At 39.4% G+C, this 23,215-nt stretch overlaps 1 long non-coding RNA gene across 1 annotated transcript in view; it reads left to right on the top strand.

Annotated features, from left to right (window-relative positions):
* LOC129047516 (uncharacterized) overlaps positions 1 to 23,215 on the top strand; it is a 253,448-nt gene that overhangs the window by 183,188 nt on the left and 47,045 nt on the right. Inside the window, exon 5 of the long non-coding RNA XR_010141289.1 lies at positions 21,387 to 21,519. This is a non-coding gene — a long non-coding RNA (uncharacterized LOC129047516). The remainder of the gene's footprint in view (positions 1 to 21,386; positions 21,520 to 23,215) is intronic.

The following is a 23,215-nucleotide window of genomic DNA, read 5'->3' as shown; positions in this document are numbered from 1 at the left end:
TAAACAACATATACTTGGAGCTTTTTTAAAAAAAATAAATTTAGCCACCATATGTCTTCTGATTGGAGAATTTAACCCATTTACATTTAAAGTGATTATTGATAGGCAGGAACTTACTGACATTTTGTTAATTGTTTTTTGGCTGTTTTGTTGTTCCTTCACTTCTTCTTCCCTTTCTGTCTTCTTTTGTAGATTTGATGTTTTTTTTGTAAAAGTATGCTTTGTTTTCTTCCTCCTTATCTTTTGTGTATCTCCTATAGGTTTTTGGCTTTGTGCTTACTGTGAGGTATACATAAAGGTCTTCTAACAGCCTATTTTAAGCTCATAATTTTAATTGCATATAAAAACTGTAAACTTTTGCTCCCCCAAATTCTCTGTTGTTGATTCACAGTTTGTATATTTTCATATTGTGAATCTTGTGGATCCATTAACAAGTTACTGTAACTGTAGATTTTTAATAATTTTGTCTTTTAACCTTCCTACTAGAGTTAAAGGTGAGCCACTCACCATCATTACAGTAATAGGGTGAAGGGATACTTATCTTTACCAGCAAGTTTTATTATTTCATATGTCTTATATTACTAATTAGGATTCTTTCATTTCAGCTTATAAAGCTCCCTTCATTATCTCTTATTTAAAAAAAGGTCTAGTGGTGATGGTGATGAACTTCCTCAATTTTTATTTGTCTGAGAAATTCTTTATTGCTCCTTCATTTCTGAAAGACAGCTTTACCAGATAAATTATTCTTATTGGTGTTTTTTTTCCTTCAGCACTTTGAACATATTATCTCACTTTCTCCTAACCTGTAAGGTTTTGCTAAAAAAAAAGTCTGCTGAAAATCTTATGAGGGTTTTGTTGTAAGCAACAAATCTCTCTTGCTACTTTCAAAAATTCTCTTTGATTTTTGACAATTTGATTATAATGTGTCTCACTGAAGTCCTTTTTGGGTTGAAACTCTTTGGAAATTTTTGTGCTTCACATATCTGGATGTCCATCTCCTCCCCAGCTTTGAGATGTTTTCAGCCATTATTTCTTTAAACAAGCTTGTTTCTTTCTCCATTCTTCATGTGGGATACTCCTAATTTTATATCATTTCTCTGAATGGTGTCTGTAGTTAGTGCTTGTAATTTTATGTTGCCTCAGCATCTATTTTAAAATATGTATAATTTTCTCATATCAGAAGCAAGGCTCAGCCAGCCTTGACACAGTTTCTAATACTATACCCCACTCAAATGGTTCCAGGTAGTAGCTAAACATAAATCTTAGAGGCATCTTTCTTGCCTCACAGGCTGATCTCCCTACTTTCCTGCTGCCTCCTTTAAACAGACCATTCAGACATTTTCCAATGAACTTAAAGGACTACTTCTCAGTTACAGCATGACCTCCTGGAACTAGTGCCTGTTTGCTTTAACCCACGAATTAAAGCTCCCTGGGGGAAACCTGTTTCTATAACACCCTGGACTCAATAAATGCATTGACTCATAGGTCCCTTCTCTCTCTCCGCTTGTGCTCCACGGCCTCTGTGTATGTGTGGACTTCAGGGGTGCTGTGTATTCTCCAGGATCTATAAATACTAAAAACTCTTAAACTTTCACATTGTGGTTGTGTCATTGAAGTTGTTCCCGCAGTCCAACCCAAACCCCTGATGGTGAGGCTGTCCCAAAGGGACCCATGCAGGTGGATCCCCTGCTGGTGCTCTTTTGTTTGAACCTCTCAGCTGCTGAGAAGAGAAGTTACCAGCTAAGCTGATAGAGTTTCATTTAAAACAGCTTCTCATACATCCTGTAGGCTTTCCTCATTCCTTTTTAATCTTTTTTTCTTCTCTTCCTGGATAATTTCAAGTGACCCATCTTTGAGTTCACAGACTCTTTGGTTTTGCTTGATCAAATCTGCTGTTGACACTCTACTGCATTTTTAATTTTTTTCATTGTGTATTTCAGCGCCAGAGTTTCTATTTTTTTAAAAATGTTTATCCCTTTGTGCAACTTCTTGTTTTCTTTGAGTATTATTTGCCTGACTTCATTGAGTTGTCTATGCTCTCTTTTAGCTCACTGAGCTTCTTTGAGACAATTGTTTTGAATTCTTTATCAGGCAATTTATTGATGCCTGTTTCTTTCGGATTGGTTACTAGAATAATTGTGTTTTTCGTTGATGTCATGTTTAGTTGATTTTTCATGTTTTTAAAAAATCTTGAATTGCTGCATTTGAAGACACAATCAACTTCTCCAGTTCTTACTGACTGGCTTCAGGGGATAAACACCTTCACCTGTCAGCCTGGATAGGAATTCTGAGTCTCTCTTAGACCTTTTCTCTAGATGCATGCACTCTACACTTTGTGTTCCCTCTTGGGGAGCAATTGTGATTGCACACCTTCTCTTGATGCTGGAAACCAAGCTGGGTTCTGGGAGCTCCCGTTTGTTTTTCCTAGGCTGGTGTCCTACAATCCTTGTTTGTGTTCTGTCTCACAATCCTGCAGAGTTGAGCCAGCTGTCTGCATCTGCTTATGAGCCATCTGCAGAGGCTCATACTTGTCATTCACAGAGGCAAATGTGGGGTGGGGTAAGAGGGATTTGGCGAGGTGTGTCAAATGTCATGGGTGCTTTTGGTTCAGTTACAGTGGTCCATAGGCAAGGCATTCCAAGTGCTTCATGGATGGACTTCCTGATGAAATCCACAAACTAGTTAGTAGGATTCATGGTCCTTTGTTGTTTTCTGAGCTCTGGTTGCTTTGAGTCCCCTCTCACTTTCCTGATCCCAGCCCCTTTCAACCACTCGACTGTGCCAGTAACCAATATTATGGGTGGGATGAGAAAGACATGGGTCTCATGAGCAGCATCCCACATGGCTGAGGGAGCCAGATGCTCACTTACTACACTCTCACTTTTCCCTGTAGAAGAAATCACAGGCCCAGGGTGTCTGTCTTGGCACTGAGCTTTGCCACCTTGTGGGAGGGCTGATATAGGTAAAGTGAAGCTACTCCTCTTACTCTCTCCAATTCGTCAGATTTTTTGCTCCAGTGATATGCTCAAACTTCCCTGCTGGATTCTTGTGCCCCCACGAAGGTACTCTCATCCATGGATGGTTGTTAGCATCCATGCTTCTACATGGAGATAATGACAGAAAACTCCTGTTTCACAGTCTTGCTGGTGCCACTTCCTATGGCACTGTTCTCCGTGTGTGGTCATTATAACATCTCTGCTAAATGCCCTGGGTGTTCAATGAGGTCTCTCAGCCCTTGTTGGTCAAAACTCAAAATTTTCTTATCTTCGTATAAGCCAGATTTGTTGTTTTGCTTATAACTCCCTAATAGTTCTTTCCATCATTATTGTCTTCATCGAAAACCCTGAAACCCTGGTCTCATAAAGTTTCAGCCTATGTACGTGCAGCTTAATATTTAGATAAATATCTACAGTTTTACAGAGCTATTTTCCTCTGTTACTTATTTCTGGTATGTTACCCTAAAAATTTCAGGTACCTCAGTTTTTCCAAACTTGATCTCTGTTATATAAGTTCAGTGAGACTATCACTGCTTGAATTAACTCTCTCGCCTCCAGAGTCCTTTATATTATTCAGCTGGAAAGTTGGAAAGAATCTAGAGCTTACCGCTTTTGTTTTCCTTTATTGGGAATTACACTCCTTTGCTGTTCTTTATCTAGCGACTGGATTTCTTTCAAATAAATATTGTCCAGTTTTCTAGCTATTGATGTGAAATGGGTATTACCGTATCAAGTTTTCATTACGACCAGAAAAAAAGAGTAATTTTTGAACAAAGAATCTGAAGTTCTTATTCCATGATCTTCCAAGAGTTTCCCTTAAGCTTATCCAAAGTTTTCTGTGGGGTATACTCATATTTTCTTGATTTTTTTCTTCACTTATCTCCACTCCTAAGGTACATCTTGGTCTGAATTACTGTTATTTCTTTCATCCATTCTCCAAAAAATCAGCAAGGCAATGTATTTTGTGTGGCAGTATATTACTAAAAATTGGTAATATGTTGTCAGTTTAAGTAACATTACACCATATCAGATGACAAGTAGGGACATAAAATAGAAGACTTGACATCAACAGCCTTAAAGATACTGGAGTATTCCTGACAGGGAATTTTTTACTATACACCTGTCCTACAGAGGCCCAAGTGTGAGCCATCCTCTGGGATTCATTCATTCTCCTTTTCTTATCCCTTTTCCTATTTCCATTCTTTATCCAATTGCATAATCCCCAATCCCTCTTCCTTAAGCTATCAACCCCAAATTAAGAATTCTTGGCAGGGCACAGTGACTCACACCTGTAATCCCAGCACTTTGGGAGGACGAGGTGGGCGGATCACCTGAGGGCAGGAGTTCAAGACCAGTCTGGCCAACATGGCAAAACCCCATCTCTACTAAAAATACAAAAATTAGCCAGGCATGGTTAATATAGGTGGGTGCCTATAATCCCAGCTACTCAGGAGGCTGAGGCAGGAGAATCACTTGAACCTGGGAGGCAGAGGTTGCAATGAGCCAAGATCATGCCACTGCACTCCAGCCTGGACAACAGAGTGAGATGCCATCTCAATTTAAAAAAAAAAAAAAAAGAAGTTTTATAACTTGATTAAGCAGATCAACTTAGATTTTTCTCCTCAATCTTATCCTTCTAGAATGGTGGTTTTTAAATTCTGGCTGCTCATTAGAATCACCAAAAGAAACTTTTATATAAAGTCTACTTCCTGGGCCTTTACTAAACCCAACAAAGTCAGAATTTCCTGGTAAAACTGGGCACCTCTATTTCTATTTTTTAAAATTCCCCACTAATTTTAATATGCACCCAATTGGGAACCGCTTCTGGAAATTCGGCCCATGGAGCTTGCTTTTCTCAGCTGGAAAGATCCTATCAGGTATTTTTGTTAACAAAATGAACATTACTCTAACTTTCCAGCCCAGAGAGCACAAGGATTCAGCACAAGTTTTGATATTATGATTTTTTTCACCCTTCGTCTCAGATTATATATTTAAGTTTATCCTTGCAGTGTTCTCAAAATGAGAGAGAGGGATTAGGAAAATTTCTTTCTTTCCAGAGCTAAGATTATTAAGTCATGATTTTCTTATCCTTATAATCTTCATATCTTTTAATGTTTGATACACTTAAAAATTTAAACAGATTTCATCCATGTCCCTACAAAGGACATGAACTCATCATTTTTTATGGCTGCATAGTATTCCATGGTGTATATGTGCCACATTTTCTTAATCCAGTCTATCATTGTTGGACATTTGGGTTGGTTCCAAGTCTTTGCTATTGTGAATAATGCCGCAATAAACATACGTGTGCATGTGTCTTTATAGCAGCATGATTTATAGTCCTTTGGGTATATACCCAGTAATGAGATGGCTGGGTCGAATGGAATTTCTAGTTCTAGATCTCTGAGGAATCGCCACACTGACTTCCACAAGGGTTGAACTAGTTTACAGTCCCACCAACAGTGTAAAAGTGTTCCTATTTCTCCACATCTTCTCCAGCACCTGTTGTTTCCTGACTTTTTAATGATTGCCATTCTAACTGGTGTGAGATGGTATCTCATTGTGGTTTTGATTTGCATTTCTCATGGATGAAATTGGAAATCATCATTCTCAGTAAACTATCGCAAGAACAAAAAACCAAACGCCGCATATTCTCACTCATAGGTGGGAATTGAACAATGAGAACACACGGACACAGGAAGGGGATCATCACACTCTGGGGACTGTTGTGGGGTGGGGGGGGGGGAGGGATAGCATTGGGAGATATACCTAATGCTAGATGACAAGTTAGTGGGTTCAGTGCACCAGCATGGCACATGTATACATATGTAACTAACCTGCACATTGCGCACATATACCCTAAAACCTAAAGTATAATAATAATAAATAAATAAAATAAAATAAAATTTAAACAGATTGAGTTTTAATAACTCAAATTTTGACAGTTTTTAGTCATACCTAGTCTGTAAAAGAAGTTGATGTTATTGTCTCATGGTGAAATTTTCTGAAGTTGACTAATCCTTAGATGTTTTAATGTAATTCATAAATTGACAAATAATAATTGTGTATATTTATGGCATTCAATGTGATGTTTTGATCTATGTATACAATGTAGAAAGATTTAATCAAGCTAATTAACATATCCATCACCTCACAACTTGTCATTTTTTTGTGTGTTGAGAATGTTAAAAATCTATTACCAATTTGAAATATACAATACATTATAATTAACTGTGGTCACTATGAAGTGCAATAGATCACTAAAACTTATTCTGTGATCTAACTGACATTTCATAATCTTTGATCAACATCTTCCCTTCCTTAGTCCCTCCTCCTTCCTCCTAGCCTCTGGTAACCACCTTTCTATTCTCTATTTATATGAGATCAACTTTTTTAAGATTCCACATATAAGTGAGATCATACAGAATTTGTCTTTTGGTGTCTGTTTCATTTCACTTAGCACAATATCCTCCAGTTCTATCCATATCGACATGAGTGACAGAATTTCCTTCTTTTTTAAAGGCTATATAGTATTTCATTGTATATATGCCACCTTTTCTTTATCCATTTACCTATTGATGGGCCAATTGTTTGATTCTATATCTTGACTATTGTTAACAATGCTGCAATGAACATGGGAGTGCAGACATCTCTTTAACATACCAATTTCATTTCTTTTGAATATACACCCAGAAGTGGGATCATTGGATCATATGATAGTTGTATATTTAGGTTTTTGAGGAACCTCCACACTATTTTCCAAAATGCCTCTGCTAATTTACATTTTTACATTTCCCCAATAAATTCTTGCAATCATTAGAGAGAAGCTAGGGGACAACCCATGCTTACAAGTGAAAGGAGGCATTCCCTATGCCTTCATCCGTGGCTTGCTTCAGCATTACCTTCAGACTAGAGTACTCCTCTTACAAAGAAGGTGTAAAAGTTCTACTTGCTTGAATAGGAAAACAGGTACTCCCTGTGCCCTCTTTCCCAGCTTGCTCTGGTGATAATTCCAGCCCTGAAATCTCTTTAGCAAAAGAGATTGAAGGCCTCTACCTGGAAGAATAGAAGGGATGGCACTCTTTGCACCCTCATCCTTGGCTTTCTCTTGAGATAAACTCCTACAATCTCTCATTAGAAGGAGGCTGGGGGATCTCTCCTTGCCTAAAAGGAAAGTAGGTGCTTTCTGTGACTTCCTCCCTGGCTTGCTTTAGGGATATATCCAGACAGAAGTCTTCCGCTAGGAGGGTGTGAGACTTCTGCTTGCTCAAACAAGAGAGAAGGCACTCCCTGTGCCTTCTTCCCTGGCACACTGCAGCAATAAATCCAAATCTGTAGACATTCCCTAGAAGTAGTTTCCACATGCATTGTGTACCCCCAACTTTTACAGTCTTCATCTGAGGAGATGACTCTTAAATTACCTAACTCTAGGAGTTGATGGGGCTCTGTCCTCTTGAGTCTGCTAGACCACATAGAATAAAAAAGTGACATTTAAACTTGCAAACTTTTATCAGCTGTCTCCTCAGGTTTCAGGTGAGCACTCTGAAAAAGAGTATAGGCATCTGCCTCACACCCTCTTCTTGGTGTAGGGTAGAATGATTGGGAGATAAACTCTGGCTCTCATCTTATCCCCAAGAAAAGAAGTAACTGGAACACATATCTATCACCCCAACCACCCTAGCTATACCCCAAGGGACTGGCTTCTGTCCCATCTCTCTCAAGGTGATAACATAACTCAATACTTTCTAATTTCTTGGGAGGCAGTAAGAACAAACACAGGAGATTGGACAAGGACAACAAATTTAGAGGCACCTAGAATCTTTTGCTGAGCTGATTTGAGAGAAACATCTTCTGTACAAGACCAGCCTAAGAAGAGTGGGAGAGGTGTTTTTTTATCTTATGTGAAGAAGCCAACATAGAATGAAAGAAAATAAAGAAATGGAAATATGTTCCATGTAAAAGAACAAGATAAATATTCAGAAGCTGACTCTAATGCAATAGAGATATGAGATTTACCTGACAGGAAATCCAAAGGATAGTCATAAATATATTTACTGAGGTAAGGAAAGCAATGTATGAACAAACTGAGAATTTCAACAAAGAAATAGAAAATATATAAAAGTACCAAACATAAATCACTGAGCTGAATAATACAATAATTGAACTCAAAAATTCAATAGAGGGATTCAACAGCAGACTAGATGAAGCAGGAGAAAAATTTAGCTAACTTGAAAATAGGTCACAGAAATCATCCAATCTAAGAAACAAAAAGATAAAATGAAAAAGTAAAGGCAGCCTAAAGTATTTATGATAAACCATCAAATTTCCACCAGAAGAGGAGAGAGAAAGAGATGGAAAATGTATTCAAATAAATAATGGCAGACAATTTTTCAATTCTGAAGAAAATAGAAATCTGGATTCAGGAATCTCAATGGACACCTAATAAGGATAAATTCAAACAGACTCACACCAAAACACATTAAAATCAAATTGTCAAAAGTTAAAAACAAAAAGAGAATATTGAAAGTTGCATGGGAAAAGCAACTTATTAGATACAAGTTATATACAGAATCATGTTACATAAAAGTTACATACAAAAATCAGAGTTTCTAACAGAAAATCTGCATGTCAGAGGGAATGGGATAAGATACTTATAAAGCTGAAAGAAAAAAAATTCTGCCAAGCAAGAATACAATACCTAACTGTCCTGTGCTTTAAAAATCAAGGGGAGATAAAACCTTTCTCAGACACACTAAAGTTGAGGGAATCTATTACCACTATATTTGTCTTACAAGAAATACTAAAAGTAGTCCTTCAAGCTGAGGGACAAGGTCACTTAAAAGTAAATATATAGCCAAACTGAAAACACTCCTATACTGTAGTGGTGATGTGAACATCAATTATATCGCTAGTATAAAGATTAAAAGACAAAATTATTAAAAACAACTACAGCTACAATAATTTGTTAAGGGACACAAACTATAAAATATACAAAATATGTCATCAAAAACAAATTGTGAGGAGGGGAGTGTAAGAGTGTATAATTTGTGCAAGTGATCAAGGTTAAATTGTTGTCAGTTCAGACTAACTCTTGGTCTCATCCAAAATCATAGAGGGAGTATCCATGTCTCTGTTTTAATTACCTGTTTTTGCTATGGTCTGAACATGTCCCCAAAAATTTATATGTTGAAACATAATGATCATTGTGATAGTATTAAGAGATAGGGCCTTTTTGAGGTAATTATATCATAAGGGTGCAGCTCTAAAAGATGGGATTAGGGCCATTTTAAAGGAGTTGAGGGAGTAGATTCACTGTCTTCCACTCTTCCGCCATGTGAGAACACAACGTTCATCCCCTTTTGTTCTTTCCGTCCCTTTTCCAAGTGATGACACCTAGATGGCCCATCTACAAGAAACAGTCCTTCACCACACACTGAATCTCCTGACACATTGATCTTGGGCTTCCCAGCCTCCAGAAATGTGAGGAATAAATTTGTATTCTTTATGAATTACCCAGTCTCCACCAATTTGTTACAGCAGCACAAGCAGACTAAGACACATTTCTTGGCCACATTCTTGGGGTATTTTTTTTCTTTTTTGAGGATGGGGTATGAAATTCATGAGGTATGAATTCTAAACCTTGACTCTTAACTTTATCTAGATGTCTTATTTTATTTCTAAGAGAAGAAACTGTCCGGGTATCTGTCTTGTCAAATTTTTGCACTATTTTAAAGGCTCCTTGGAGAAATGGTCAGTGTTGGCAACAGTAGATAAAACATTCCTAGGATTTATACCAAAGAATGCACAATTTCTTCACTCCATTTCATCTATGAGGAGAGACTACTTGGAGCCTGGAATTAAGCCCTAGTACATTTACTATTTCATCATCAGATTAAGGGAGATGTTGTTAATTGTTGTTAATATTCATCTTAAATTGGGAGGCCCTTATTGTATCACTTGAGAGTAATACTTAGCTTCAGGCCGAGTGCAGTGGCTCATGCCTGTAATCCCAGCACTTTGGGAGGCCAAGGCCGGCAGATCACGAGGTCAAGATATCAAGGCCATCCTGGCCAACATGGTGAAACCCTGTCTCTACTAAATATATATACATATACACACACACAAAAATTAGCTGGGCGTGGTGGTGTGCACCTGTAGTCCCAGCTACTCGGGTGGCTGAGGCAGGAGAATCACTTGAACCCAGGAGGCAGAGGTTGCAGTGAGCTGAGATTGTGCCGCTGCACCCCAGCCTGGTCACAGAGCAAGACCCTGTCTCAAAAAAAAAGGAAAACTGAACTGCAAAGAAGTTAAATGACTTTATTTTGTTTATGGTCTTTTATTTGGATATTTGTAAGTCACTGGATCTCTTAGCTCCCGGGTAATATTCTTTCCACTATAAAATTGTGATATTTATTTAACAGATTAAAAAAAACTTGACTATGGCATAATTGTTTTTAGATTTTGGCAGCATATGTATGTGCACCCACATGCACACAAGGACGTGTATGTTTCCTTAGAACATTTTGCATATATTTTCAGGGAGTTCTAGGACCTTAACACCCATTTGTGAATCCCTCATTAAGAACTTCTGTTGTAGATGTAGACTCAGTGCAGGAACAATATCAAATATTTTAGCACTGACTTTCTTCAAATACTGGTAGAAAGGTTTTATTTTTTATTTTTTATTTTTTCCCCCAATACTGTCGCCTTAGGGTCCAGGTAAATTTTCCACCCAATAAGGCAAAAATATTTCTGTTTGCTGTCTTAACTTCAATCAATTTCTTAAAAATAATCCAGCCTAGAAAAATCAGACAGCCAAATGCTGTCAAGAAAATTCCTGACTTAAATCAAATACAGCATTGCAGACTTTTTTTTTACACCTTTGCTGACTCTTTTGTAGTAATACTTTTGTTTGTTTGTTTGTTTTTTGTTTTTTTGTTTTTTTAATAAAAGGGCTTTCTAGTCAGTGTTCTTAAATACACTCCATGTTTATCAGGAAACTTTTCCCCAAGAACAGCAGCCAATGAGTTCCTCCACTGAAGACTAGAATAATAGTATAGCATTAATAGATGTTGCTTGGAAGTGAATTTGGGCATTTATTATATTTCATGAAACATATTAAACACTATCAATGTGCCAAAGAGGCCGAATCTCACTGATAAATGAGATGCTGGTAAAGAGTACTTTGGGGATACTGAGGATAGAACAACTAACAAGATTCCCTCCTTAGCACCTCCAGAGTGAAACAGTTTCTCTGACCTTAGCAGTTCTGAGGTCCTGTTAGTTTGCAGCAACAGATGGTCAGTGAATCAGGGAAGGCAGCAAGAAGAGGGGTAGTAGCTCTATTAGTTGGTATTACAGGTGTCTGAATCTTATATATAAAGCACACCTGTTCAAGAGAACGTGGCTTCCCTGACCCCATTTTTCTTCATAATTATCATCAGGCTGATGGTTGGTTCTTCCCATTTCATTCCTTATTTAAGGAAGCCTTTGATGTTCCTTTTCTAGCAAATGTCACCCTGGGAATGCACAACCTTGAGGGTGATTGCCTCCTTAAACTCTGGCCCTAGTTACCTCATTTGCCTTACCTAGTCCTAGGCCCAGCCTAGAGTTAAAGGGCTAGAAAGGAAAAGAAAGAAGGGAGGGCTTGCTGTCTGCTACCCTATAGCAAAGGTTTCCAAAGGACAGGTGTGTGTTCACTGAAGAGAGGACTGTCTCCCTTGTTTCTCCTACAATGCTTGGGCACTCCCACCACAAGAAGACCTGTAAAGACGCTGAGGTGAAAGACACCAGAAATTTGATTGATGCTGGTCTCACACTTGACCTTGGCTGTCATTGATTTGAAGCAGCATCTCCAGGACACTTCTCTCCCATTTGATATGAAGATTTAGGTTTGCAACAAGCACTGAACCATTTTTTCCTTCTATTTCCTTCTTAAGACCTTCTTCTCCTGTGAATCTCAATCCAGTGAGGGAAGGCATTTTTGCCCAGGCCACTATACCTGATCAATTTCCAGAGGAATATGCTGTCCTCATTCACACAGATGGGACGGAAACACTGCTGCTACCATCTCCCAAAGGAATTTACAGTTAAAGAAAGCAATGCCTAGCCCAGAGCTGGGAAAGCTTACTGTACATACTATCATCATTACTATAACTCATTACTCATGCCTTGTTTTGATTTTTCAAAGCACTTTATTTGTATACTCTCATCTTATCCTCAAAATAGAGCCTGATAAAAATTATATTTATCCCAATTGTACAAATGACAAAAGTAAGGCAGAGAGAGTTAAAGCAGCTTGCCCAAGGACACACAGTAAGCAATAGTGGAGGAAGACCCTGAACAAAATGTTCCAACCTAAAATTCGTTCTCTTTCCACCATTGAGTACTACCTCCTGCGCCGTCAGGAAAGAGCTTTTCTAGCATAAACTTTCCAAGTGTACTTTATTTTCCACAAATGGGAGATGTAAGTTGATTACAACAACATTTATAGGGTTATTTTGTGCCTGGTATAATGATAGGTGCTTTTGATGGTTAATTTTATACGTCAGCTTGGCTGGACTAAGTGATGCCCACATGACTAGTAAGACATTATTTCTGGGTGTGTCTGTGAGGGTGTTGCTGGAAGAGATTAGCATTTCAATCAGGAGACTAAGTAAAATAGATCCACCCTCACCAAGGTGGGTGGGCATCATCCAATCTGTTAAAGACCCAAATAGAACAAAAATGCTGATGAAGGATAAATTCACTCTCTCTGCTTGAGCTGAGACATTCATCTTCTCCTTGACCTTGGATATTGGTGCTCCTGGTTTTCAGACTTTTGGACTCAGAGTGGGACTTACATTGGCACATCAATTCTCAGGCCTTCAGACTGGCACTATATAATACCACTGGTTTTATTGGTTCTCCAGCTTGCAGATGGCAGATTGTGGGACTTCTCAGCCTCATCACTGCATGAGCCAATACCTATAATAATTCTCCTCTTATATATATTTATTAATATCTAAATGCTATTGGTTCTGTTTCTCCGGAGAACCCTAATACAGTGCTAAAGATACACTGAAGAGTAAGATTATCTTCCTTGCTCTCAGGGGATTTTTAGAGGAACAAGTGGCTACTTCTTTTTAGGTTCTGTGAATTTGTTTATTTATGTAACATTTCATCCTGTGAGGGATTTTGCTGTTGACGCTGGACTTACCTTTGCCATCCAGCTTCATGTGTCTTGAGTCCAGGGACCATCTCCTATAACCCTTATGCCCAGCATAGTGATGAAGCAAGGCAGGTGCTCATAAATATGCATGAGTTGATTGATCAACTAAAGGACAACAACAATGACATGTGTTTGTGTATGTGACAGTAGGGAAGTCCTGCTTTTGGGACTTTTAACATACTGAGCAGTTTCTCTAACTCCATTTCCCTAATTCCCTAATGCAAATGAAGCCTTGCTTGGTTCCCACGGCAGACACTGAGGCACTTTCCACTGCAGATCTGTGGCTTAAAATGCAGCTTGTTTATGCTGATCTTGGGCAGATAACGGAACGTGGCTTCCTTCTCTCCTGTTCTAGCGCATCCTCATAGTGCTCAGATTCTCCGTTGTACCAGCTCCCTCTCTGACATCAATTTCAGTTTCAATCTTATCTACTTACTCCGATTCCTCATGTTTTATACATCCTTTTCGGGCACTGAAGACTTATCAAGCACCTCTTGAAACCTTAAATAAAGAAGGCCCACCCCAGGAGTACCATGTCACATCTTCAAAGAATTCTAACAAAGGAAGACTGTGAAGGGTAGGAAGGCCAGGCCATGGCAACTATTCTTCCCTTTGATCCTCTAAAATACATTGTAAGTGCGACTGCTCAGAATCTTTCCCTCGAAATCCCTCACTATTTTTGTAATGTTATGCCAGTTACTTTGCAGCCTAAGATGTGTTTTTGTGTTTGGGGCTGTTTTGGGGAAGTAGGTGGCAGGCTGGAGGGACTTGGTGGGGGAGGACGGGGAGGAGGGATGTGTGAAGAAAGAGGCTAGACAGAGCGTGGCAAGCCCACCACGACCCTCAAATCCTTTCTCCACTACCCCACAGGAAGTGAAAATATCAAAGAAAATTCTTCCGTTCCTACAGAGCTGATGTCTGACAGCTTCTAGAACCTCTAACCTTTGTTTCAGGTATTATTGGCACATTCTTTAATTTGTCCTCAGGGAAGTGGGTAATTAAAAGTTATGAGATTTGGGCAATTATCCAGTCTCTTCCTTCCTAGTGGCAGACAGCAAATATTAAAACGCTTCTCCATATTTGCCTCCCTGCCATCAGCAGCCTTGTTCCCTTTCACACAGATCGTATCCTTTCATGCCACACTTAATTGGGAATAAAAAGGGCCTTTCATGCTCTTGTTCACTTCTCCAGGATTTTTTTCACCTCCCTTTTTGTTTCCTGGGGGAGGGGTGTGAACGAATTCAGCCTTATACCGTTTCAGCCCTTGCTCCCCGCTCAGTACCAGCTGGCGTTGTTCTACCATTTGGCCCTATAAATATTTTGCATTCAAGGAGCTGTATGTGCAAGCAAGCTTGTTCTAAGCTCTTTTGCTTTTGTTTCAAAAAAGTGAAAACCAGCCTCTGTGCTCAGCCTTAGCATTTTATGCCAAATGAGTGGAGAAAACACACACTTAATCAGCTCTCATATGTCCTGCTGCACCTCCGCAGTGAGGCTCCCTTTCCCATGTTCTCTAGGGGCCACCCTTTGCCACCTAATCACCTGCAAACTCATAAGCTGTTTGTTAACATGGGGCGATGCCTTACTTTTGTTGCAGAGGGTGATTCCCCCTCGCCCATTCCCAGTGGGTTCTCTCCAGTCGATCAGCAGATGAATGAGAGAAAGTATCTGTTCTAATTTACTGGGTTAATTTTTCCTTTATCAGTAGTCATTGTTTATTAAGCTGAATGTTGACAGGCACTTTGCATCTCTCTACTCTTCTCAACTACTATACTAGGTAGGGATATTTTGTCTCTAGGTTTTGCAGATGAGGAAATGGAAACTCAGAAGTCGAATAACTTACCCGGGATCACATAGTCAGTGGTTGAGCTGAAAGTCCAATGCAAATTTACTTGAATCCAAAGTGTATGCTCTGTCAACTGTATGATAACAGAGACAGGAGCAGCTGACATTTCCAATAATGACCCAAAAGGGATATTTCTCCTTATTAAGCATAGCAGGGTTGAAATTTACTCTTCATGGCTCAGATGTGCAAGAACTGTAACTTTTCCTTTTAAATAACAGGTCTCATCTTGCTTCAAAATTCTCATTCCTGATGATAATAGAGTGTGTGTGTGTGTGTGTGTGTGTGTGTGTGTGTGTGTGTTTGGAGATTGAGACATAGGAAAGATGTTTAATAAAAGTAACTTAGTCTCTCTCTTAGTTTAATATACTCTCTCTCAATATACACATATACCATATATGTGTATCTATGTGTATATGTGTACATAATGTATATGTGTATACACACATACGTACATAAATTTAGTGGTGTGCTGGTCAATGTTTCACAATCAGCTTTTGGGGACAGGGTACTCCTAGTTTGTAGCACTTTTCAATTTCTATGGTGTAAATAGTCTCACTTTGGTCAATTTCAAGTTACCAGCATGATTATACTGAATGTGCAACTGGGAGGAGATCACACAATTGGCTTTCACCAGCAAAGCAAGCCAGCCCATGATCCCACTCTCCCTCTCAGGCGCATAAGATTCAACTGACAGGTGGGCCAGTGGCTCTTTAGGGACACCAACCTAGGGTGCCAGGAATCAAAAAGGACTTGGAACTTGCCAGGAATCTCTCAGGAGAGGGAGAGGGAGAAAATGTGTGCTGTCTAGGGTAAGTCTATAGCTATGCAACATGCATTCATTTCTATAATTTCTTTTCCACACATGAAACATATATAGAGATTATATATATTCAATCTAAGGTTGAACGTCCCTAACAGAACTGTTTCACTCTTTCAGGGGCTCCTCCTCCTCCCTCCTCCCTCCTCCCTCCTCCCTCCTCCCTCCTCCTCCTCCTCCTCCTCCTCCTCCTCCTCCTCCTCTCTCCTCCTCCTCCTCCTCCCTCCTCCTCCTCCTCTTCTTCCTCTTCTGCTGCTGCTGCTGCTTCTGCTGCTGCTGCTTCTGCTGCTGCTTCTTCTGCTTCTGCTTCTTCTGCTGCTTCTTCTGCTTCTTCTGCTTCTGCTTCTGCTTCTGCTTCTGCTTCTTCTGCTTCTTCTGCTGCTGCTGCTTCTGCTGCTTCTGCTGTTTCTGCTGCTTCTGCTGCTTCTGCTGCTTCTGCTTCTGCTGCTTCTGCTTCTTCTGCTTCTGCTTCTTCTGCTGCTTCTGCTTCTTCTGCTTCTTCTGCTTCTTCTGCTTCTGCTTCTTCTGCTTCTGCTTCTTCTGCTTCTTCTGCTTCTTCTGCTGCTTCTTCTGCTTCCACCCATCACCTGGGTACGCATAAATCAGCAAAGAAGCACCATGGGCTCCAGGGCTGGGACTTCCTCTAGCTCATCTGTGGCTCCAGTGAGAAGTCCCAAGTCGTTTTTTGATTCCCGGCATCTAGATTGGTGTCCCTAAGAATCCACTGGCCCACCTGTCTGTTGGATGCTATGCTGGCATCCATTGCTGGTAGCCAGGCATTCTGCCATCAGCTCCAGCTACAATGCCCTTACCTGTGCAGCCTTATTTCCCTGGCCTTTTGGTCCATCAGTCCAGCTGATGTTCTTTTACCCAATGCTGTTGTGGGTTGTAATCTTTTGAGACACGCTCAGACTTTCCCTAAAACCTTGCTACTCTGAGTAAAGTCAGCGTGGCACCTTTCTGTGTTTTAAGTTGTTCTGAAATGCCTTTAAAATCCCCACGTTCGGGGAAGTGGAACACAAGCTACACACTATCCTCTATTCTTTGCCTATTTCCTGACCGAGGCTTTGAGTCTTGAGGGTGGCAACTGTGTTTTCTTTATCTTTATAACTGAGAATCTAAGAACAGTGTCAGAACACATAAGCATTTGTCAAATGAATGTGCCAACAATGAGAGAATGCTGGAGTAATTCTGAACAATGTCTCGCAAATTGTAAGAATTTGGACAAAACCATCAATTCACAGTAAGATTAAAAAAAAAGAGAGTAAGCATCTCAGAGTCAGCTCAATATAGAACAAGAGAAAAAAAATCCAATTTTTGAACTACTGTACTGTGTGGTTCCCTTCAGGTGCCAGCCACTCACAAATTGCCTCCTGTGGACCCTGCCTGGGACCTATTCTTTAATTTCCGAGGTCCATTACAGCAGACATAAGAAAAGGGAAATGCTTACTGCGTTGTTAGGAAATGGATTAGGAAATTTCATGCACTTTATCAGAACCAGCAGAGATGAGTAGGTTACAGGATAGTCTTTCAACACTTCTAAAAACACACCCAACAAGACCCCAGTACAGCTGATTAGAAAGCTGATCTTACCACAGCATACATTTGCATTATCGATCCATTGGTGAAAATACTTTTGCAGCAAATTAAACAAAATGCTTCCTCCAAATACACAAGGTTTCCAGTATCACTTTGTTTACGTGTGTGTGTGTGTGTGTATGCGTGAGTGTGCACGTTTAAGCAGTTTTGCACAACTTGGACTTAAGCTTAGAAGAAAAATCTCAGACTGCGTTTGAGAGAGCCTGTCTTTCTTGCCAGATGTCGGTAGGGGGAGCTCACGCTTCATGCACAGCTGGGGCCTGTCTGCTTGCTGGAGACACAGACCAGATGAAGAAAGCTGAGGTGCCTCAAGAGAGGAGAGGAGATGCAGATTTGGGCGTGGGAGGGAGATTAAACAAAACTAAACAAAAACACATATTTCTTTCAAATGTCATCACTTTGGCCAACTGTCTTTTGAAAGATAGAAAATGTGGGCTGTCTAAAGTAAGTTCATAACTCTGCAACATGCGTTCCTTTCTATCATTTGTTTTCCACACATGAGAAAGCCTTTTTTCCGGGGAACGTGAGTTTTTTTTTTTTTTTGCTGGAGTTACACGATTTTCTGAACTGTGTGTTTGAGAAACTATTATCCTTGTGACATTTACCAGTGATGTTCTAAGTATTGGCCTGGTAACTTTAACCGCATGTGCTAAAGAGGCTGCCAGACAGCTAAGAAAGCAGCATCAGCATTGGCTTTGATGAAGACGGAGGCTTTGATGAAGACGGAGGCTTTGCCTGTGAGCAGTTTCAGGAGAAAGGGGTCAGACGGAGGCCTTCATCAGGCCCTGCCATGGGAAACGGAGCACAGCATGTAACTATTGATGTTACTGGAAGAGTAGTCATGCATGTGCACATATGTTCAAGTGTGCATCTCTGCATCTCTGTGCACATGTATGAGAATGTGTATGTGTGTGTGTACTGAGTGTGTGTGCTCTGAATCAGTGATTGAAGTCAGCTACAAATCCACAGCAGAAATTCTGCCAATCGCTTCAGCCCTATAAGAAAAAACAAATAAGTAAAAACATCACAAGCATGGAGATATTTTTTAAGAGAAAAAGCATCATTATTTTTTCATCGTTTTTGATACAGTAAAACAAAAAGAATGAAAGCTTTTTTAAAATGGCTTGCAGTACTATTATTTTTTAAGTAGTGATAGTTTCTGTTGCCATGCATTAAAGGATCTATGCCTAAATATTGACTAAAATTTAGGATGAAGTTGCTCCTAATTCAGGTATTTTATTTTACTTACGTCTGTAGCTTCCTTTAAAAGCAGAGTATGCTGACCTAATATATCTTTGGCCACACACAGACACACACACACACACACACACAAAAGGATGGTGGTAGAAGGGGATGTGAGGGAACGCTCCTTGTGTTTTTACCAAGGTTTTCGCCTATTGTGTGCATGCTCCCTGGGGCCCTGCCTGGTGCAGTATGGTAACAGTTGGAGAGTAGTGCCATCTTGTGGCCACACTGGAAATTAAGTCTAGAAATTAACAGGTAGTGGACAAAATGGCCAATATTTGAAGTATCTGGTCTGGGATTTCCAAGTAGTGGGGCAGAATCAATTGAGTTCGAATCCCCAAGGCTCTTTTATGCAGGGATGGGGTAGGGGGATCAGATCCCTCTCACTAATACCTGAGGCTAGCTTTTAAATTATGCAGATTAGTTTAAGTTTTTCGTTTGTTTGTTTAAAGACAGGGTCTCGCTTTGTTGCCCAGGCAAGAGTGCAGTGGCATGATCATAGCTCATTGTAGCCTCCAACTCCTGGCCTCAAGTTATCCTCCCACCTCAGCCTCCTAAGTAGCTGGGGCTACAGGTGAGTGCTACTATGCACAGCTAAGTTTTTAATTTTTTATAGAGACAGGGTCTCACTATGTTGTCCAGGCTTTTCTTGAACTCCTGGCCTCAAGTAGTCCCCTTATCTTGTCATTAGGCTTTTAAAAGTCACCTTCCTTCCACTTAGTGTGAGTGAGCTTAATATCCAGTCCTGACAGAGTTTCTGATAAAAGGAGATTGCTGAGAAATAGGGGAAGAAGAATCAACATATTTGAATTGGGATAGAGACATGAAAGTAGAGCAGGAAAACAGAGCACCTCATTTTTGCCTGGTTAATTTTCTAGAAATGAACCTAACAAGAAATCTTTGAAATGCTACATACTCAGATGCTGTAGGAGGAGCTGTTGCTTCATGGTCAAATTTACTTGGCCTATTTATGAATTTTCTTCTTTTTTAAAATCAGAAAACAGAATCATCGAATTTTTCTTTGTTAGATGCCCTGCAACTGAAAGATTTGTAAACCAATAATGTAGTTGTTCTTAGTAGGTTGTGTTTTCCAGATCTGTTTATCTAGTTCAAAAATATTTGTCATCGCAATGTACAGTAGCTTTTTGGGATGAGTTACTGTCTCATGGAAGCAAGTAATATTTAGAAATCTTTGGAGAGAACACTTTTTTGTGGAAGAGGTTAATAACATATTTTTCTGGTTTGTTCTATATTTCTAGTGAATGGTCTTGAAGCTATGTCTCTTATTTTTGAACAGTAAACAATATTTTTTAAATGATTGCAAGTAACATTAGATAAGTCAGAGCCTTTATCTTCATTTAACATATGTTCATATGGAAAATGGATGCATATATATCATCTTGGAGCAAGTGGTAGAGTGTCTAGGGTCACTCAGAATCAGATGAAATACATTCAGGTCTCAGCTTAGCTACTTACTAGCTACATAAATATGGACAAATTGTAAAATAATATGAATCATGGTTTATAAAATTGGAGCAATATTACCAACCACAGAGGGCTTTTTGATAATCTAGAGATAACATGGGTAAACCATTTAGCACCTCTTTATTATAAGAAGGAAACAGACAAATTCCTGGATCCAGATTCCAGACAAATATTGATCACCATTCTGGTTCCTAATGCAACTTCAGTCCAGTCTGACCTTAGAGGAACCTCAGGTATTTTAAATTCCTTGTGGAAATCATCACAGAAGACAAATGACATTCACAGTTTGACTAAGTTATAGAGAATACCTTTGCTTTAACTACAGAGGGTAGGAATTTGAACCAATACAATATCTCTACTACAAGGATATAGCAATGCCTGAGAAACAAGGGCAGCAGGAGTAAAATTTAATGGCAACTTTTCCCCTGGATTCCTTAGAGAGCAGATGTTTATTTTGTTAAAATTGGCTTGAGTGTCCTATAATTTTGACGTGAAAACAAATCTCTAATCACGGTCGAGTGTTTGTTTCCTCATTTTCCAAACTACCACTTTTCCCATCCCCAGCTCTACTTCAATATATTCCCAGAAACTTTTTAAGAAGATAAACCCCAGATGAGCATGCATGTTGGAGAGATGCTTACAAACAACCTATAAGCTGCTCCAATAATCTTAGCAGCAGCCAAGGCAGCTGCTGTCAGCCCGATGTGGTCTCAGTGTTTCAATAACCACACACAATAGGGCCACACACGTTCAGCTAGTTTTATTTTCACTTCCCTTTGAAACTGGAATGGTGTTGAACATCTGACAAATGGAAAGGGATTAAACTGACAGTGGGCTGATGTTAATTTCAAGCTTCAGAAATGACATTGTAACCAATAAAAATTTCTTTAATCTGTTAAAGATGGGAAATGCTTGCCTGTTTCTGATAAAAAGAGCAAAGTTATAATTTGTGTTACAATTTATGGAATCTGGGGTGTGTGTGAGAGTGTGTGTGTGTGTGTGTGCCTGTGCACCAGTGTGAGCCTGTGTATATGCTGTCGGTAAGAATGGCAGGTGTGAATTAAATAGCTTTCAAAGATCTCTTGCAAGCTTTTTTATGATGTCAGGGGGCAGAATATTAATATTTTCTCTGTTTCATGGATGGGGAAACTGAAGCTCAGAGAGTTTAAGGACTTGTCTCTGTTCTTACAGATATTAGAAACAAGACGTGAAGAAATTAAGAGATGTCCAAGTTCGAAGGAGCCAGCCGTTAGTTCAGGCAAAGTCTTATCTAGAGTGCATCGTCATCGTATGCTCTGGGTTCTGAATTAAACCTGAAATGCAGGTAGGTATCCAATAATTATTTGCTGAATGTATAAAGGGAAAATTTATGACTGTCTAGACAGAGTTCACCCTTCCCAGGATAATGACTTAACTTTATAGCTCTAACCTTACTAACATTTCTATTCACTCACAGGGTCTTAGTGACCTCCCATCGATCTTGATCTCTGTGAACATTTGGCATTGTTAGGTAATGTTTGCTTCCTTTTAAAATTCTCCCACTAGAGAACCCTTGTACTAACACTCATACTTCTTCCTCTCTGTTTCTTTTCTTTATTTTTTCAGTATTTTATTTCCTTCTATTTCCTAAATGTGTGTCTTTTCTAAAAATTTGAACCCAGCCAATTTCCCGTTTCTCTCTTGAGGAGAAATTTCATGGTCATTCTGGAGGCTAAGTGAAAAATGGGTCTTGTGGTCATATAACTAGGAAAATACTCTATATGACCTCTTCGTTGTAAAAACATATCATATCCAGCAGCAAATCAAAGGCTGATGCGGATCAGTTTTTCTTTGTAAGACTAGCGTTTTCTAAATTTATTATCCTATAAAACTGTGTTAGTTAAGGCAATACCATCTGCTATTACAAAGAACCCCAAATGTCAGTCACTTAACACAATAAAAATTCTTTCTCATGCAGCAACCTAATGAGGTCCCCCCTAGTCTGGGAGATCTTCTGATCTACTCTCCTTCATGTGGTGACTTACAGACCCAGGTTCTTTCGGTCTTATTGCCCCGCCCTCCTGTAGGGTCCTTGGTCTCTCCCTTCATTGGGCAGATGATGAAAAAAAAAAAAAGAATGGAGGATAATGAGGAGTTTTTTTAGAAAGCATATGGAAAGCACTTATCATGCCTGCCCACATTCCATGGGTTATTTGGCCACACCTAACTGTAAGGAAGGTTTGGAAATGCGTCTAACTTAGGAGGAAATGAAAATTGGCTTGGATGAACATAGCAATCACTGACTTTTATTGCCACATTCTTTCTCCAAGAAACAGAACTGACTTACTTTCTACCAAGGTAAACACTTTAGGTCCCATCCATTCAATGCACTCCGTGACCAGGATCTACAGGTGATGTACAGTCCTTCTGCTATGTACAGATGTGGTTCCTTTTGGCCCAGCAACCTGTAAAACTAGAGATAAGTTACTCTACATACTTCTGCTCCAAAACACTTAAATATAAAATAATGAAGACTGTATAGGATAGCTACAATTTAAAATTCCCTGGCACTCCTGGCTCCACCCTTTACAAATTTCTTCTTTATTCATACTTGAAGCTGGTGTCCCTGCCCGTGCTAGTTTGGATCTACCATGCCAGTTTTAAAGCCTAGCAAATAATCAGAAGATTATTAGACTTGGCTTGGGATTCTTCTGCAATAAAAGATTCTTCAAAACTTGGCAGTTTCTAATCTAAATATTTCCATTTACTTTTATATATCAATAATCACAGTCAAATCTTTTTTTTCTAAATACAATTGTTAGTCCTGCCTTATTTCTCCTTTACCCCAATGCCTTTCTCTCTTTCCCATGTTTTCTTATTTTCTCTCATCTTAGTGGAAACTGCTTGTTAGCTACCCAAAACATGAGATTTGGTGAGGGAGTAACTCTTTTAACTGGTCTTTGTCTCAGAGGGAGTTATTAGCTGAGAATCATATTGAGCTTTTTATGCTTAAGACCTTTTTCAATTTGGAATCTTACTAT

This window comes from Pongo abelii, chromosome 7, assembly GCF_028885655.2.
Source record: "Pongo abelii isolate AG06213 chromosome 7, NHGRI_mPonAbe1-v2.0_pri, whole genome shotgun sequence".
NCBI classification, from domain to species: Eukaryota; Metazoa; Chordata; class Mammalia; order Primates; family Hominidae; genus Pongo; species Pongo abelii.
The sequence above is the reverse complement of the archived record's forward strand: the minus strand, read 5'-3'. Positions and strand labels throughout refer to the sequence as shown.